Raw genomic sequence first — 17,668 nt, forward strand, 5'->3', positions numbered from 1 at the left:
TATATGCATTCACTGTGATAGTAAAGCAGCAATAGGATGGGCACAAAATCATATATATAACGGTAAGTCTTGACACATTTGTCGAAGACATAATACCGTTAGGCATTTGCTCTCACATGGAATAATTTTCATAGAATATGTAAAGTCAAATGAGAATACTGCGAATCCATTGCCTAAAGGGCTAGCCAGAGAGCAAGTGTACTATTTATCAAGGGGAATGGGATTAAAGCCTGTTACTTAAAAGTTGCCATAATGGCAACCCAGCCTAGTTGACTAGAGATCCCAAGATCTAGGTTCAAAGAGACAACTGAATTATGGATGACTTCACGTATCACTAAGGAGGTTTACTCCTACCCATTTCTATGATAAGAAGAGTGATACCTACAGTGTTAGTAGGATAAACTTTTCTTTTAATGATTTTTATGGCTAGGACATTCAAGTGGGGTATAGCAGATTACTCTTAATAAGAAATCACCTATATGAGTGTGAATTAGGCCCGTTCTGTGAGAATTGAGAAGGCTAAATTCTCTAGAGCACTCATGAATTATCAGGCGTTGTTCAGGGCCAAAATGAACACAACCGTAATAACCAAACTGTGTCTGTGGATACACTATGTACAGTATATTGTCTTGGTTTACACAAATAGCTGAACAGTTCAAGGCATCGCGTCCACTAGCTAGACAATAAGTCCGATAGGCTTTCATTAGAGGAGGTTCAAAGCCAAAAGCTACCTATCTCGATGTGGTGTATCTTCTTAATGTACTCTTTCTTTGTTTGCATCTTGTTGCATATCCGTTATCGTGAATTCCATTCATGTGAGGGATTGTTGGAAAATGGCTTTGGATGGTTTTGAAAATCCTTATTTTTTGCTAACTTTGAGCATTATTTAAGGTGGGACTCGAGCGTTATTTTTAACGTTTTTCAGTGGGTTCATGTTTAATGCCGCGTAGTGAATAAAACCATGTATTTGGTTCCTCAAAATCATTTCCGAATGAATAAGAATTCAACACGCATTTTCGGGTTCGTAGAAATGGATTTAGGTGGGTTTCTTACACATTTGTGAAATGTGTTTGTCCCACATTGGAAAAACTTAAGGATTTATTTGGGTTTAAATACCTTAGCTTGAGATACTTAGGATGGCCCCCATGGGGTACCCAAGTTTGTAGAATGGTGAGGTTATGAGTGAAATGGGCTAGACTTATTGGACCCAAAACAAAAAACACGCGAGCGCACCGTCGCCGCCGTTCGTTCGTCCGGTCAGTCGGGCAGCCTGGGCCTGGATGCGTGGTGTAAGGTCAGGTTGGGCTTGTCCAACCCAACACTTATTTTTTTGGGCCAAAAACAATTTTTATTTTTTAATTTCAGTTTCAAAAATTAAAATAATTTTGGTCCAGAGTTTTTCTCACTCAAACAGGTCCGAACAGGTTCATACCTGTTGGTTTCCACCTGAAACAGGTTTGAACCTGTTGAATCCTTTCCCGGACAGATCTGGAACTGTCCAAATAATTCAAACAGATTTTCTATCTGTTGAAATCTGTTCGAACAGTTGCCTATCTATTGGCACCTGTTCGAACAACCACTATTCTGCCTATATAAAGCCTACTTCCGGCAATTCATTTCATTGGATTTTTCTATCAGAATTTCGTCCTCCTTCTCTATGTTTCTCTGTATTTTTTTTTGCATTTATTTTTAGGAAAAGAAAGAAAAAGAGTTACAATATATTTGGTTCGCAAGGCTTGGTTTTGTTATGCTGCAAAATTCAAGTGTTAGTCGTTTCATCTTGGGAAGTAGACGCCGTTACAACTAGAAGTACCGGAGTGAGGGCGAAATCTATTTTAAGGAGATTGTGTCCAACATAAGCCTCGACTTTAATTTCTATAAGCATTTAATTTATTAAATTACTTCTGAATTAATTTATTTTGCTGTTTATTTAATTTATACATTTAATTTACACACACACCACTGTGGGTATAACAATCTTAAAGTAGATTTCTCCGATTTTATTTTTCTGTGTTAGACAGACGAATATTTTGTTTCGGGAAATTAAATAATAGTAATATACTGTTTAATAAGAGTTCTGGAGAGGTTGGACTAATCATTATAAAAGTAAGGCACCCCCATGGGTCTAAGGTATGCTTTAATTGAGAGTTGTTTTACTTGTGCTGATATCTTTGAGAGATAAGTGACTGACTTGATTGTCGGAGTGCTCTCGGGTAGAAGAGCCACCGTGGTATTTCTTGTCGGAGTGCTCCTAGGTGAAAGAGCTACTGTGGTATTTCTTATCTTTTTGTGTGCATGTATTGGGCTTAATCTACTCTTTTGTGTGTTCTACCGTTAAGTTCCTTAGATCTCGATAGAAAGATCTGATTGGTTGTAAGGTCGGAAATCAACATCCACAGATAAAAATAAGAGTTTTCAAAGAATTAGAATATTCTTCATTTTAATACTCCATCTGTCCTAAAATATTAGTCGCTTATTTCATTTTTCATTGTCCCGAAATATTAGTCCATTTTCAAAAATTAAGGACTAAAATAATATGAATTTCCTATTTTTCTCTTCTTTTAAATTTATTAACAACACAAAAAGTACAATTATGACAATTAATATTTTCAAAAAATGTACTATCAAAAGGTAATTTTAGAAAATTAATATTTTTAAAGTGTCATAATTGTATTATCAAAAAAGTTAAATTTCTCCAAAAAATTATTATTTTGAGACGAAATGAGTAATTTAATTTAAAATTATTGTTAGGTTTTTATTCTTGGCAATTCCGTTTGACAAAACTCATTTCTATTGTAATTTTATTTGATCTTTTTTATTTTAGTGAGGTCTAGATGTGAATCCAACCCGAATTGTGCCTTGTAGAAATGTTTGGGAGCGAAGAATCCTTGGTCCCAAAAGTTTTCACTGACTGTAAAAATACTGAGAAGTTGCATTTCTTGCTCGAGCGACACTTTGGTAGTTCGAGTGAAGACACTTGGAAAAACACGCATTTTAGTTTCCTCACTCGAGCAAGAGATCCTTCACTCGAGCGACCATCGGGGACTTGTTTTCTATAAATACGTGTTTCAGTCATATTTTAGTGTTACGACTTTCAGATCTTCTTTAAGGGTTTTAGGGTTTTCCTCTGGGTTTATTTTGCTAGTTTTATTTGATGTTTAATTGAGTATTTAACTCATGGTTTAAGAAGTATACATCAAATGATTGTTTGTTTATTCTATACAAAAGAGAGAGTTGTTCCTCGGTGGATTCCATGGAATTTAGGCTTGAATTTTGGTAGATTATGGAGTGGCTCATTGTCATGGATTCGATATCGGCGTTGTGGATTCAACGTTGGGCAGACAATTCCGAGGTGAAGACCGTGGTGGAAGAGACATATAGGGATCGGTTCAGTTTGAGTGTGAATTCGCTAGGTGATTGAGAGTCCACTTGTGTAATTCATTTTGTCTTCTTAGTGGATTGTTTTGTGACTTTTGCCCGTAATTTTTTTTATCAAAATTGGGGGATTTATAGATTTTTCAAGTATAATGGTATAATCTAAAAATATAATTGCTTGGTTAGGTTTTCCAAAAAACACTTTTTAGAAAATTTTACTTTCTTGTTTTTCGTGTTTTTTTTTTGTGTTTACTGAATTTTTTTAATATTTTAAGCAATTTTTTTACTTTTTAGATACTAAGATGGATTGTAGTAGCAACTACAATCCATAATTAATGTTTGATTAATCCATCTTGGTCCAAAAAATTCCCTCCCTGCTTCATCATAATTAATGAAGAAGATGTTGAAATACAAAATGATCAAATTAATTCTGGATGGAATATTCCAAAACTACCTATTAAAGAGATTTATAAAACTTCTTTTATACAGGATGTTTTTAAAGTTACTCTCCATGTTAAAACTATTGAACAAGTTTATGCTTTAGAAAAACCAAGAGAAACCTGTCAGTTATTTGACAAAAAATTAATCAAACGACATTTAGATCGTGGTTACAATTCTATGCATATTGGTTTAATTCAAATTGGTGTCAATCCATTAACTATGATAGGCCAAAATACTTCTGTTTTACTCTGTTTAAGAGATGCTCGTTTTCTTAATTACAATGCTAGTTTAATGGGAATGATGGAAACTGGTCTTAATAAAGGTCCAGTACATTTTAACTGTTTTCCTGATTTTACATTAAGTTTAAGAGATCCACATATTCTTAAGGCATTAACCCTGAATATTCAATTACATGGTGAATATACTGAAATGTTAGATTCTTCTCATAATATTGCTTTAATTTATCGTGTTCATTATAAATGTATGCAAACTAATTTAAATGTTCATGCTTTACATAAAAGTCCCAAAGATAAAACCTTATTAATCCAAAGCAGTAGTACCAATGAATCAAACATTAATATTCCTCACATGATTGAATGGAAAGATATTAATTTACCTGATCAATGGGTTACTGTCAATGAAAATTACAAACATAATCAACAACAATCTTCAATCCAAGACATTCAACATATCCAGCAAAACAATGATGGATCAGTTAATATTAAATTTAATCGAAGTCAATCTTCTAGACATAGTACATCTAGTGTCCCTTCAGAAATGTCAACTGAAGATGAAATATTTAACACTCCTCTATTTAGAAAAAATAGCCAAATCCATCTTGGTCCAATTAATCCAACTTCAACAAATAAATTAAAAGGAATTGATAATTCTACCACTTCCCAAATTAGTAAACCTGTTTATACTACTACCTCACATTTCCCTGAAGAAGAAATAGCTTCAAATAATTCCCCAACTCAAACTGATTTCGACGGATATATACCACCTGTCAATTCTCAGCTAATGACCATTAAAAAAGATTTTACTCCTGATTTAGATAAATTACTTATTGAATTCCGATCTAAAGCAAATAAAACTAAACGACATGCTTATAGTGCTAAATATAATTCTGTCCAACAATCCAGAATCACTAGAGAATGGTATAATTTTATGGTTCAATATAGTTTTGAATTATCTTTCTTTGATTATATGGATCAATATTACAAAAAGGTTAATACAATCACCAAACATAAATGGAAAACTTCTCCAAATACTTCTGTTAGTTCTAATCATCCTCCATTAGAAAATATAATTATTGATCACCAAGGTTCTGAAGTTCCAGCCTCTCCTTTTAAACTACCAGGTACTGATCCTGAAATCAAAAAAGTTATTGAACAAAACAATTATACTAACCAATGTCTCAAAACAATTGGTAAACAATTAGATAAATTAGAAACTACTTTAGATGACCAATCTGCCAAGTCAGCTAAATCCCTAGATCAACCATTGCTTACTCTACCTAGTCATCGTTCTAAACGAAATAGTCTAGTTACTACCGACCAATCTACTGTCAAAGCTATTGAACAATTATTTACCAAATTAACTCCTAATGATACTTCTACATCTAAAGATAAAGGTCTTACTGTTTTAAATCAACAACCTATTACTAATACTATATCTGATCAATCTGAAAATGACACTACTGATAATGAACTAAATCAATTAGCTCAACAATTTCAACCTACTACGCTTAACAAAATTCACTATCCTAAAGTTAATCCTCAAACTACCAAAAACTGGTATTCTAAACCTACTCCTGTCGACCTCCAATTTGAAGACACAAATATTAGTAATCAATTTTCTGTTTCTGCTAAACGATTATACGAATGGAATATTGATGGTCTCAGTGAAGATCAAATCCTCCAAAAATTAAATCATTTATCTATGGTCGCCAATAGTTATCTCAGTAATTATCCCCAATACACTCAACCTGAAATTGTTTCCTTACTTACCTCTGGTTTTACTGGTATGCTCAAATCTTGGTGGGAAAAATACCTCACTGAAACAGACCGTGACTCTGTTATTTATGCCAATCAAACTGATGAAAATGGACTCCCTCTTTTTGATGAATCTATTGGATGTTGTCACCCTGATGGAATTAATCAATTAATTTATACAATAATTCGCCATTTTATTGGTACCCCTACAAATATATATTCTCGAATCCATGATCAATTAAGTAATCTTAACTGTCCAACCTTAAGTGATTTTAGATGGTATAAAGATGTATTTACCTCTCGTGTCATGTTACGCGAAGACTGTACTAAATCATTTTGGAAAGAAAAATTTATTAATGGATTACCTAGCTTATTTGCCCATAAAATTAGAGATGTTCTTAGTCAACCCACTGGTGTTATTGAATATGATAATCTCACGTATGGTGATATAATTAGTACTATTCAAAAAGAAGGTTTAAAAATGTGTATTGACCTCAAACTTACTCAAAAAGCTAATAAAGATAAACACAAAGCTAAATATGAATTAGGAAATTTCTGTGAACAATATGGTTTACCTCCTGTTGCACCCTCTCGTAGAAAATCACACAAATACTCCAAACATAAATCATCCTATAAACATTCCAATAAACATAAATATCAGAAGAACTATACACCTTCCAAATCCAATGATAAATTTTATACTAAACCTAAAAAGAAATATTATAAATCTAAATCACATCCAAAATCTAAATCCACTAGAGATGTTACTTGTTATAACTGTGGTCAAAAAGGTCATTATTCTAATAAATGTAAAGAAAAACAAAAATTAAAAGATAGAGTCAATCAACTCCAAATTGATGATAACTCCAAAAATCAGTTATATGATATTTTCCAATTAAATCACTCTGTTAGTAATTCTTCCTCTTCTGATCAACCTGATACGTCATCTGATTACCATTCACCTAGTGATAATTCCGATAATGATATTACCATAGGTTGTAATGATGTTTGTTGTAAACCCGTTAAACAAATTACTGTCCTTACCAAAACTACTCAAGAAGAATCCGCTCTAATCGATCTAATTAGTAAGTTAGATGATCCTAAGTTAAAACAAAAATATACAGATAAATTAAAATCCTTATTAATCCATTCAGATTCCAAACCTAAGTTTGATAAACCTATAATTAGTTTATCCAAAACTTTAGAAAGATTTAAAAATAAACAAAAAGAAGTCACATTACAAGATTTACAACAAGAAATTACTCAAATTAAACAAACAATCAAAGACTTACAACATAAAGATAAAAAATTAGAAGATGAAATTATTACTTTAAAACTTGATAAAAGTTTAGTCAATTTTCAAACAAATGAACATGAATCCCCACATGAATCTGAACATGAATCTGATCCTAATCCGGATAACTTAATATTTGATAACCGATCACACCAATCTCAATCCAATAACCCTGACGAAAAACGATTAAGTCTAATTAACAAACTGTACATTCAAAAATGGTATTCTAAAATCAAAATAATCGTAAATGATTTTGAATTAGAATTAATTGCCTTAATTGATACTGGTGCTGATTTAAATTGTATCCAAGAAGGATTACTTCCTACTACATATTATGAAAAATGTCAAGAAAAATTAACTTCTGCCAATGGTACTAAAATGCATATCAAATATAAGTTACCAAAAGTACATGTTTGCCAAGATAATATATGTTTTAACACCTCTTTTGTTCTAGTCACTAATATGACAGATAAAATTATCTTGGGTTCCCCATTTATATATTTACTATATCCCTTTACTACATCTAGTACCGGAATTACTACACATGTTTTAGGCCAACCAGTTACATTTAAGTTTTTATCTCCTCCTGAATTATTATACTTAAATCAATTAAAAGATTGTTCTATTTCTCATCAAATTAACCGCCTTACTAGGCATTTAAAATTTCTAAAAGAAGAAATCAATCACAAAAGAATTGATCAACAATTAACTAATCCAGTTCTTGTCTCTCAAATCAAGGATTTTCAATTAAAACTCGAATCAACTGTTTGCTCCACTTTACCTACTGCATTTTGGCATAGGAAAAAACATGTAGTTACCTTACCCTATATTAAGAATTTTCATGAATCCCAAATTCCTACTAAATCTCGACCTATCCAAATGAATCATGAATTACTTGAAATGTGTAAAAAAGAAATTAAGGAATTATTGAAAAATCATATAATTCGTCCAAGTAAATCACCTTGGTCCTGCCCTGCTTTTTATGTTAATAAAAATGCTGAATTAGAACGAGGTGTCCCTCGCCTTGTTATTAATTACAAACCATTAAATTCTGTTTTAGAATGGATTCGGTATCCTATTCCTAATAAAAAAGATTTAATTAAACGACTTAGTCAAGCCGTTATTTTCAGCAAATTTGATTTAAAAAGTGGTTTTTGGCAAATTCAAATTCACCCTAAGGACAGGTATAAAACTGCATTCAATACACCCTTTGGTCAATATGAATGGAATGTCATGCCATTTGGTTTAAAAAATGCCCCTAGTGAATTTCAACATATAATGAATGACATATTTAACCCATTTAGTCATTTTTCCATTGTCTACATTGATGACATATTAATCTTCTCGAAATCAATTAGTGAACATTGGAAATATTTAACTGCATTCTTTTACACAATTAAAAGTCATGGTCTTGTTCTTTCTGCTCCTAAAATTAAATTATTTCAAACTAAAGTCAGATTTTTAGGATATGATATTCATCATAATACTATCCTACCTATTAGTCGATCCATTGAATTTGCTTCAAAATTCCCTGATGAAATCCTTGATAAAACTCAATTACAAAGGTTCTTAGGTTCCCTCAATTACATTGCTGAGTTTTACAAAGACCTTAGGAAAACTTGTCAACCTTTATTTGATAGGTTAAAAGATAATCCTCCTCCTTGGTCTTCTGTTCATACTTCTATTGTTAAACAAGTCAAACAATATGTTAAGTCTCTTCCTTGTCTTGGTATTCCCACTGAAAATTCATTCAAAATTATCCAAACTGATGCCTCCGATATTGGTTATGGTGGCATTCTTCTTCAGCAACTTACTCCTCAATCATCTGAACAAATTGTTCGCTATCATTCTGGTGTCTGGAATAAAGCACAATTTAATTATAGTACTATTAAAAAAGAAATTTTATCCACTGTTTTATGTATTCAAAAATTTCAAGATGATGTTTTAAATCAAAAATTCTTACTTCGTGTTGATTGCAAATCTGCTAAATTTATTTTAGAAAAAGATGTTGAAAACCTTGCTAGTAAACAGATTTTTGCCCGTTGGCAAGCTATTTTAAGTATTTTTGATTTTGATATTACCTATATCCCTGGTTGTCAAAATTCCCTCCCTGATTTTCTTACCCGGGAATTTTTACAGGGGGGTAAGAGATGACTGCACCATTTACTGCTTACCATAAATCCCGAATTACCTATTTCAAAACTCTCATTAAACAACTTACCCATCGCATTCACCGCCTCAAATCAGCCAGACCCACTACCAAAAGAGCCCAGTATATCAATTACCAACAGATTCAAGCTCGCCGCAATTTACTTGCTCACAACTACAATTGTTTACATCATCATCAAGATTATCTAGATCTTCTTTCTGGTTGCTAATCATTGTTTATTATTTCACAGATGTCTCGACCAAGGCCTCCTTCAAAGGCTTTGGCCTCCTCTTCCCATCAACCAAATCAACTCATTGTCCCTCCTCCTTTGGAGTCAGTTACCCCCTCTTATTCACTTGACCTCATTAACCGTTACCAAACCCTTGGTACTATTCAACGCCCTGATTATTCATCTGCATTGGCCTCTGATCCTTTTGTATCTAGCCAATCGGTTTCAGTTACTCCATTCCCAGTTAACCCTGCTAAATCATCTCGGTCTGACTATACCAATTCACACGTTACCAACCTGTTCTATAAAGAACCCAGTCACCCAAGAAATCAACCCATCAATGACATTGCTAAATTCCATTTTGGCTCTGGGTGCCATTTCACCCTTTCCCATCCAGAGAAAACTTTAGCCTATTACAAGGATATTTTAATCAACCATCATTCCATCTTAATCAAGCCAATTCAGGACCGCACCTATGCCTATAAGGTCCTATACCATTCACTCTATATTCACAACATTGTTTCCATGGCTGAATGGGGAAATCCTAACCAGCTTCGAGATCTACCTGGTCATTCTATTCCATACAATTATCATGATTACGTTGATGCTTGGTTCAAGATTTTCTTGTACCAAAATGAAACTTTTAGTCATTCCTGGTTCATCTCATTTGATCAAAAATTCAAATCTGAATTACCAACTTGGTTTCTGAGATGGTGGTCTCACTATGGCGCCATTTCAGCTATCCTTCCTGATGATCTCAAAAATATAATTCATTATTTCAACTCTGTTTATCCATTTTCTGCTCACCAGAAGCAATTTCCCTTATTACTCATATTCATTGCCAAATACAAGATTCCATGGATATTCAAATGGCATTATGGGATTGATGATAATATTATCATCCGCCAACACACAGTTAAATGGTGGGATAAATTCAATGTTCCCAGAATTCTTGAAATTGTCCCAGCAGAATTTCCACCTGATCAATATGCTCCAACTCCTGCTCTTGCTCAAGTCCAGCAGAACCCAACTGCTGCAAGCACTCAAGGCAGCCAGCCCAGTCTTCCTCCAGTCAACCTTGGCAGCCCCTCATCCAGTGGCTCCAAGCCCAAATCAACAAAATCAAAGTCCAAAGCTGTTGCTGCTCAACCAGCCCAATCCAAGCCCAAAGCACAATCCAAAGTCAAGGCAAAGCCCATTCCACCTCCTGTTCAGCCCAAAGGGAAATCCAAAAGTAAAGCCCAATCATCCAAAGCCGACATGATCCAGTTAGCCCATCAATTGTTGAATCAAGCTAAAGCCCAATCCACCGATTCAGATAATTCAGATGATTCATCTCAGGACCATTCCTCTGAAGAATCAACCAATCAATATTCCGGACCAGAGTTTCAAGATGCTCAAGACCCATTCATCTGATCAACATTGGATTCCATATAGATACAAATTAGCTTCAATCAATACTCTTTTGAGAAAAGCTGCCAATTTGTATTTATATTGATTCATAATTCACATGTTCCACCGAAAGTAATGAATAGTAAAAACTACTGTTCACTTTTACTGTTCAATGTCACTATTCAACCAATCAACTTTTGCTAAAGGCTGCTCAGTTGTGTAATCACTCCACCGAAAGCATCCGACAGCATCTGCTTTTCACCTGCTCGGCCATCTGCTTTTCAACAGTGAGCATGTGAATTCTGAAAGCAGCTGGCCGAGCAGGTGAAAAGCAGATGCTGTCGGATGCTTTCGGTGGAGTGATTACACAACTGAGCAGCCTTTAGCAAAAGTTGATTGGTTGAATAGTGACATTGAACAGTAAAAGTGAACAGTAGTTTTTACTATTCATTACTTTCGGTGGAACATGTGAATTATGAATCAATATAAATACAAATTGGCAGCTTTTCTCAAAAGAGTATTGATTGAAGCTAATTTGTATCTATATGGAATCCAATGTTGATCAGATGAATGGGTCTTGAGCATCTTGAAACTCTGGTCCGGAATATTGATTGGTTGATTCTTCAGAGGAATGGTCCTGAGATGAATCATCTGAATTATCTGAATCGGTGGATTGGGCTTTAGCTTGATTCAACAATTGATGGGCTAACTGGATCATGTCGGCTTTGGATGATTGGGCTTTACTTTTGGATTTCCCTTTGGGCTGAACAGGAGGTGGAATGGGCTTTGCCTTGACTTTGGATTGTGCTTTGGGCTTGGATTGGGCTGGTTGAGCAGCAACAGCTTTGGACTTTGATTTTGTTGATTTGGGCTTGGAGCCACTGGATGAGGGGCTGCCAAGGTTGACTGGAGGAAGACTGGGCTGGCTGCCTTGAGTGCTTGCAGCAGTTGGGTTCTGCTGGACTTGAGCAAGAGCAGGAGTTGGAGCATATTGATCAGGTGGAAATTCTGCTGGGACAATTTCAAGAATTCTGGGAACATTGAATTTATCCCACCATTTAACTGTGTGTTGGCGGATGATAATATTATCATCAATCCCATAATGCCATTTGAATATCCATGGAATCTTGTATTTGGCAATGAATATGAGTAATAAGGGAAATTGCTTCTGGTGAGCAGAAAATGGATAAACAGAGTTGAAATAATGAATTATATTTTTGAGATCATCAGGAAGGATAGCTGAAATGGCGCCATAGTGAGACCACCATCTCAGAAACCAAGTTGGTAATTCAGATTTGAATTTTTGATCAAATGAGATGAACCAGGAATGACTAAAAGTTTCATTTTGGTACAAGAAAATCTTGAACCAAGCATCAACGTAATCATGATAATTGTATGGAATAGAATGACCAGGTAGATCTCGAAGCTGGTTAGGATTTCCCCATTCAGCCATGGAAACAATGTTGTGAATATAGAGTGAATGGTATAGGACCTTATAGGCATAGGTGCGGTCCTGAATTGGCTTGATTAAGATGGAATGATGGTTGATTAAAATATCCTTGTAATAGGCTAAAGTTTTCTCTGGATGGGAAAGGGTGAAATGGCACCCAGAGCCAAAATGGAATTTAGCAATGTCATTGATGGGTTGATTTCTTGGGTGACTGGGTTCTTTATAGAACAGGTTGGTAACGTGTGAATTGGTATAGTCAGACCGAGATGATTTAGCAGGGTTAACTGGGAATGGAGTAACTGAAACCGATTGGCTAGATACAAAAGGATCAGAGGCCAATGCAGATGAATAATCAGGGCGTTGAATAGTACCAAGGGTTTGGTAACGGTTAATGAGGTCAAGTGAATAAGAGGGGGTAACTGACTCCAAAGGAGGAGGGACAATGAGTTGATTTGGTTGATGGGAAGAGGAGGCCAAAGCCTTTGAAGGAGGCCTTGGTCGAGACATCTGTGAAATAATAAACAATGATTAGCAACCAGAAAGAAGATCTAGATAATCTTGATGATGATGTAAACAATTGTAGTTGTGAGCAAGTAAATTGCGGCGAGCTTGAATCTGTTGGTAATTGATATACTGGGCTCTTTTGGTAGTGGGTCTGGCTGATTTGAGGCGGTGAATGCGATGGGTAAGTTGTTTAATGAGAGTTTTGAAATAGGTAATTCGGGATTTATGGTAAGCAGTAAATGGTGCAGTCATCTCTTACCCCCCTGTAAAAATTCCCGGGTAAGAAAATCAGGGAGGGAATTTTGACAACCAGGGATATAGGTAATATCAAAATCAAAAATACTTAAAATAGCTTGCCAACGGGCAAAAATCTGTTTACTAGCAAGGTTTTCAACATCTTTTTCTAAAATAAATTTAGCAGATTTGCAATCAACACGAAGTAAGAATTTTTGATTTAAAACATCATCTTGAAATTTTTGAATACATAAAACAGTGGATAAAATTTCTTTTTTAATAGTACTATAATTAAATTGTGCTTTATTCCAGACACCAGAATGATAGCGAACAATTTGTTCAGATGATTGAGGAGTAAGTTGCTGAAGAAGAATGCCACCATAACCAATATCGGAGGCATCAGTTTGGATAATTTTGAATGAATTTTCAGTGGGAATACCAAGACAAGGAAGAGACTTAACATATTGTTTGACTTGTTTAACAATAGAAGTATGAACAGAAGACCAAGGAGGAGGATTATCTTTTAACCTATCAAATAAAGGTTGACAAGTTTTCCTAAGGTCTTTGTAAAACTCAGCAATGTAATTGAGGGAACCTAAGAACCTTTGTAATTGAGTTTTATCAAGGATTTCATCAGGGAATTTTGAAGCAAATTCAATGGATCGACTAATAGGTAGGATAGTATTATGATGAATATCATATCCTAAAAATCTGACTTTAGTTTGAAATAATTTAATTTTAGGAGCAGAAAGAACAAGACCATGACTTTTAATTGTGTAAAAGAATGCAGTTAAATATTTCCAATGTTCACTAATTGATTTCGAGAAGATTAATATGTCATCAATGTAGACAATGGAAAAATGACTAAATGGGTTAAATATGTCATTCATTATATGTTGAAATTCACTAGGGGCATTTTTTAAACCAAATGGCATGACATTCCATTCATATTGACCAAAGGGTGTATTGAATGCAGTTTTATACCTGTCCTTAGGGTGAATTTGAATTTGCCAAAAACCACTTTTTAAATCAAATTTGCTGAAAATAACGGCTTGACTAAGTCGTTTAATTAAATCTTTTTTATTAGGAATAGGATACCGAATCCATTCTAAAACAGAATTTAATGGTTTGTAATTAATAACAAGGCGAGGGACACCTCGTTCTAATTCAGCATTTTTATTAACATAAAAAGCAGGGCAGGACCAAGGTGATTTACTTGGACGAATTATATGATTTTTCAATAATTCCTTAATTTCTTTTTTACACATTTCAAGTAATTCATGATTCATTTGGATAGGTCGAGATTTAGTAGGAATTTGGGATTCATGAAAATTCTTAATATAGGGTAAGGTAACTACATGTTTTTTCCTATGCCAAAATGCAGTAGGTAAAGTGGAGCAAACAGTTGATTCGAGTTTTAATTGAAAATCCTTGATTTGAGAGACAAGAACTGGATTAGTTAATTGTTGATCAATTCTTTTGTGATTGATTTCTTCTTTTAGAAATTTTAAATGCCTAGTAAGGCGGTTAATTTGATGAGAAATAGAACAATCTTTTAATTGATTTAAGTATAATAATTCAGGAGGAGATAAAAACTTAAATGTAACTGGTTGGCCTAAAACATGTGTAGTAATTCCGGTACTAGATGTAGTAAAGGGATATAGTAAATATATAAATGGGGAACCCAAGATAATTTTATCTGTCATATTAGTGACTAGAACAAAAGAGGTGTTAAAACATATATTATCTTGGCAAACATGTACTTTTGGTAACTTATATTTGATATGCATTTTAGTACCATTGGCAGAAGTTAATTTTTCTTGACATTTTTCATAATATGTAGTAGGAAGTAATCCTTCTTGGATACAATTTAAATCAGCACCAGTATCAATTAAGGCAATTAATTCTAATTCAAAATCATTTACGATTATTTTGATTTTAGAATACCATTTTTGAATGTACAGTTTGTTAATTAGACTTAATCGTTTTTCGTCAGGGTTATTGGATTGAGATTGGTGTGATCGGTTATCAAATATTAAGTTATCCGGATTAGGATCAGATTCATGTTCAGATTCATGTGGGGATTCATGTTCATTTGTTTGAAAATTGACTAAACTTTTATCAAGTTTTAAAGTAATAATTTCATCTTCTAATTTTTTATCTTTATGTTGTAAGTCTTTGATTGTTTGTTTAATTTGAGTAATTTCTTGTTGTAAATCTTGTAATGTGACTTCTTTTTGTTTATTTTTAAATCTTTCTAAAGTTTTGGATAAACTAATTATAGGTTTATCAAACTTAGGTTTGGAATCTGAATGGATTAATAAGGATTTTAATTTATCTGTATATTTTTGTTTTAACTTAGGATCATCTAACTTACTAATTAGATCGATTAGAGCGGATTCTTCTTGAGTAGTTTTGGTAAGGACAGTAATTTGTTTAACGGGTTTACAACAAACATCATTACAACCTATGGTAATATCATTATCGGAATTATCACTAGGTGAATGGTAATCAGATGACGTATCAGGTTGATCAGAAGAGGAAGAATTACTAACAGAGTGATTTAATTGGAAAATATCATATAACTGATTTTTGGAGTTATCATCAATTTGGAGTTGATTGACTCTATCTTTTAATTTTTGTTTTTCTTTACATTTATTAGAATAATGACCTTTTTGACCACAGTTATAACAAGTAACATCTCTAGTGGATTTAGATTTTGGATGTGATTTAGATTTATAATATTTCTTTTTAGGTTTAGTATAAAATTTATCATTGGATTTGGAAGGTGTATAGTTCTTCTGATATTTATGTTTATTGGAATGTTTATAGGATGATTTATGTTTGGAGTATTTGTGTGATTTTCTACGAGAGGGTGCAACAGGAGGTAAACCATATTGTTCACAGAAATTTCCTAATTCATATTTAGCTTTGTGTTTATCTTTATTAGCTTTTTGAGTAAGTTTGAGGTCAATACACATTTTTAAACCTTCTTTTTGAATAGTACTAATTATATCACCATACGTGAGATTATCATATTCAATAACACCAGTGGGTTGACTAAGAACATCTCTAATTTTATGGGCAAATAAGCTAGGTAATCCATTAATAAATTTTTCTTTCCAAAATGATTTAGTACAGTCTTCGCGTAACATGACACGAGAGGTAAATACATCTTTATACCATCTAAAATCACTTAAGGTTGGACAGTTAAGATTACTTAATTGATCATGGATTCGAGAATATATATTTGTAGGGGTACCAATAAAATGGCGAATTATTGTATAAATTAATTGATTAATTCCATCAGGGTGACAACATCCAATAGATTCATCAAAAAGAGGGAGTCCATTTTCATCAGTTTGATTGGCATAAATAACAGAGTCACGGTCTGTTTCAGTGAGGTATTTTTCCCACCAAGATTTGAGCATACCAGTAAAACCAGAGGTAAGTAAGGAAACAATTTCAGGTTGAGTGTATTGGGGATAATTACTGAGATAACTATTGGCGACCATAGATAAATGATTTAATTTTTGGAGGATTTGATCTTCACTGAGACCATCAATATTCCATTCGTATAATCGTTTAGCAGAAACAGAAAATTGATTACTAATATTTGTGTCTTCAAATTGGAGGTCGACAGGAGTAGGTTTAGAATACCAGTTTTTGGTAGTTTGAGGATTAACTTTAGGATAGTGAATTTTGTTAAGCGTAGTAGGTTGAAATTGTTGAGCTAATTGATTTAGTTCATTATCAGTAGTGTCATTTTCAGATTGATCAGATATAGTATTAGTAATAGGTTGTTGATTTAAAACAGTAAGACCTTTATCTTTAGATGTAGAAGTATCATTAGGAGTTAATTTGGTAAATAATTGTTCAATAGCTTTGACAGTAGATTGGTCGGTAGTAACTAGACTATTTCGTTTAGAACGATGACTAGGTAGAGTAAGCAATGGTTGATCTAGGGATTTAGCTGACTTGGCAGATTGGTCATCTAAAGTAGTTTCTAATTTATCTAATTGTTTACCAATTGTTTTGAGACATTGGTTAGTATAATTGTTTTGTTCAATAACTTTTTTGATTTCAGGATCAGTACCTGGTAGTTTAAAAGGAGAGGCTGGAACTTCAGAACCTTGGTGATCAATAATTATATTTTCTAATGGAGGATGATTAGAACTAACAGAAGTATTTGGAGAAGTTTTCCATTTATGTTTGGTGATTGTATTAACCTTTTTGTAATATTGATCCATATAATCAAAGAAAGATAATTCAAAACTATATTGAACCATAAAATTATACCATTCTCTAGTGATTCTGGATTGTTGGACAGAATTATATTTAGCACTATAAGCATGTCGTTTAGTTTTATTTGCTTTAGATCGGAATTCAATAAGTAATTTATCTAAATCAGGAGTAAAATCTTTTTTAATGGTCATTAGCTGAGAATTGACAGGTGGTATATATCCGTCGAAATCAGTTTGAGTTGGGGAATTATTTGAAGCTATTTCTTCTTCAGGGAAATGTGAGGTAGTAGTATAAACAGGTTTACTAATTTGGGAAGTGGTAGAATTATCAATTCCTTTTAATTTATTTGTTGAAGTTGGAT

This window comes from Camellia sinensis, chromosome 9, assembly GCF_055761805.1.
Source record: "Camellia sinensis isolate YWXY chromosome 9, ASM5576180v1, whole genome shotgun sequence".
Lineage (NCBI taxonomy): Eukaryota > Viridiplantae > Streptophyta > Magnoliopsida > Ericales > Theaceae > Camellia > Camellia sinensis.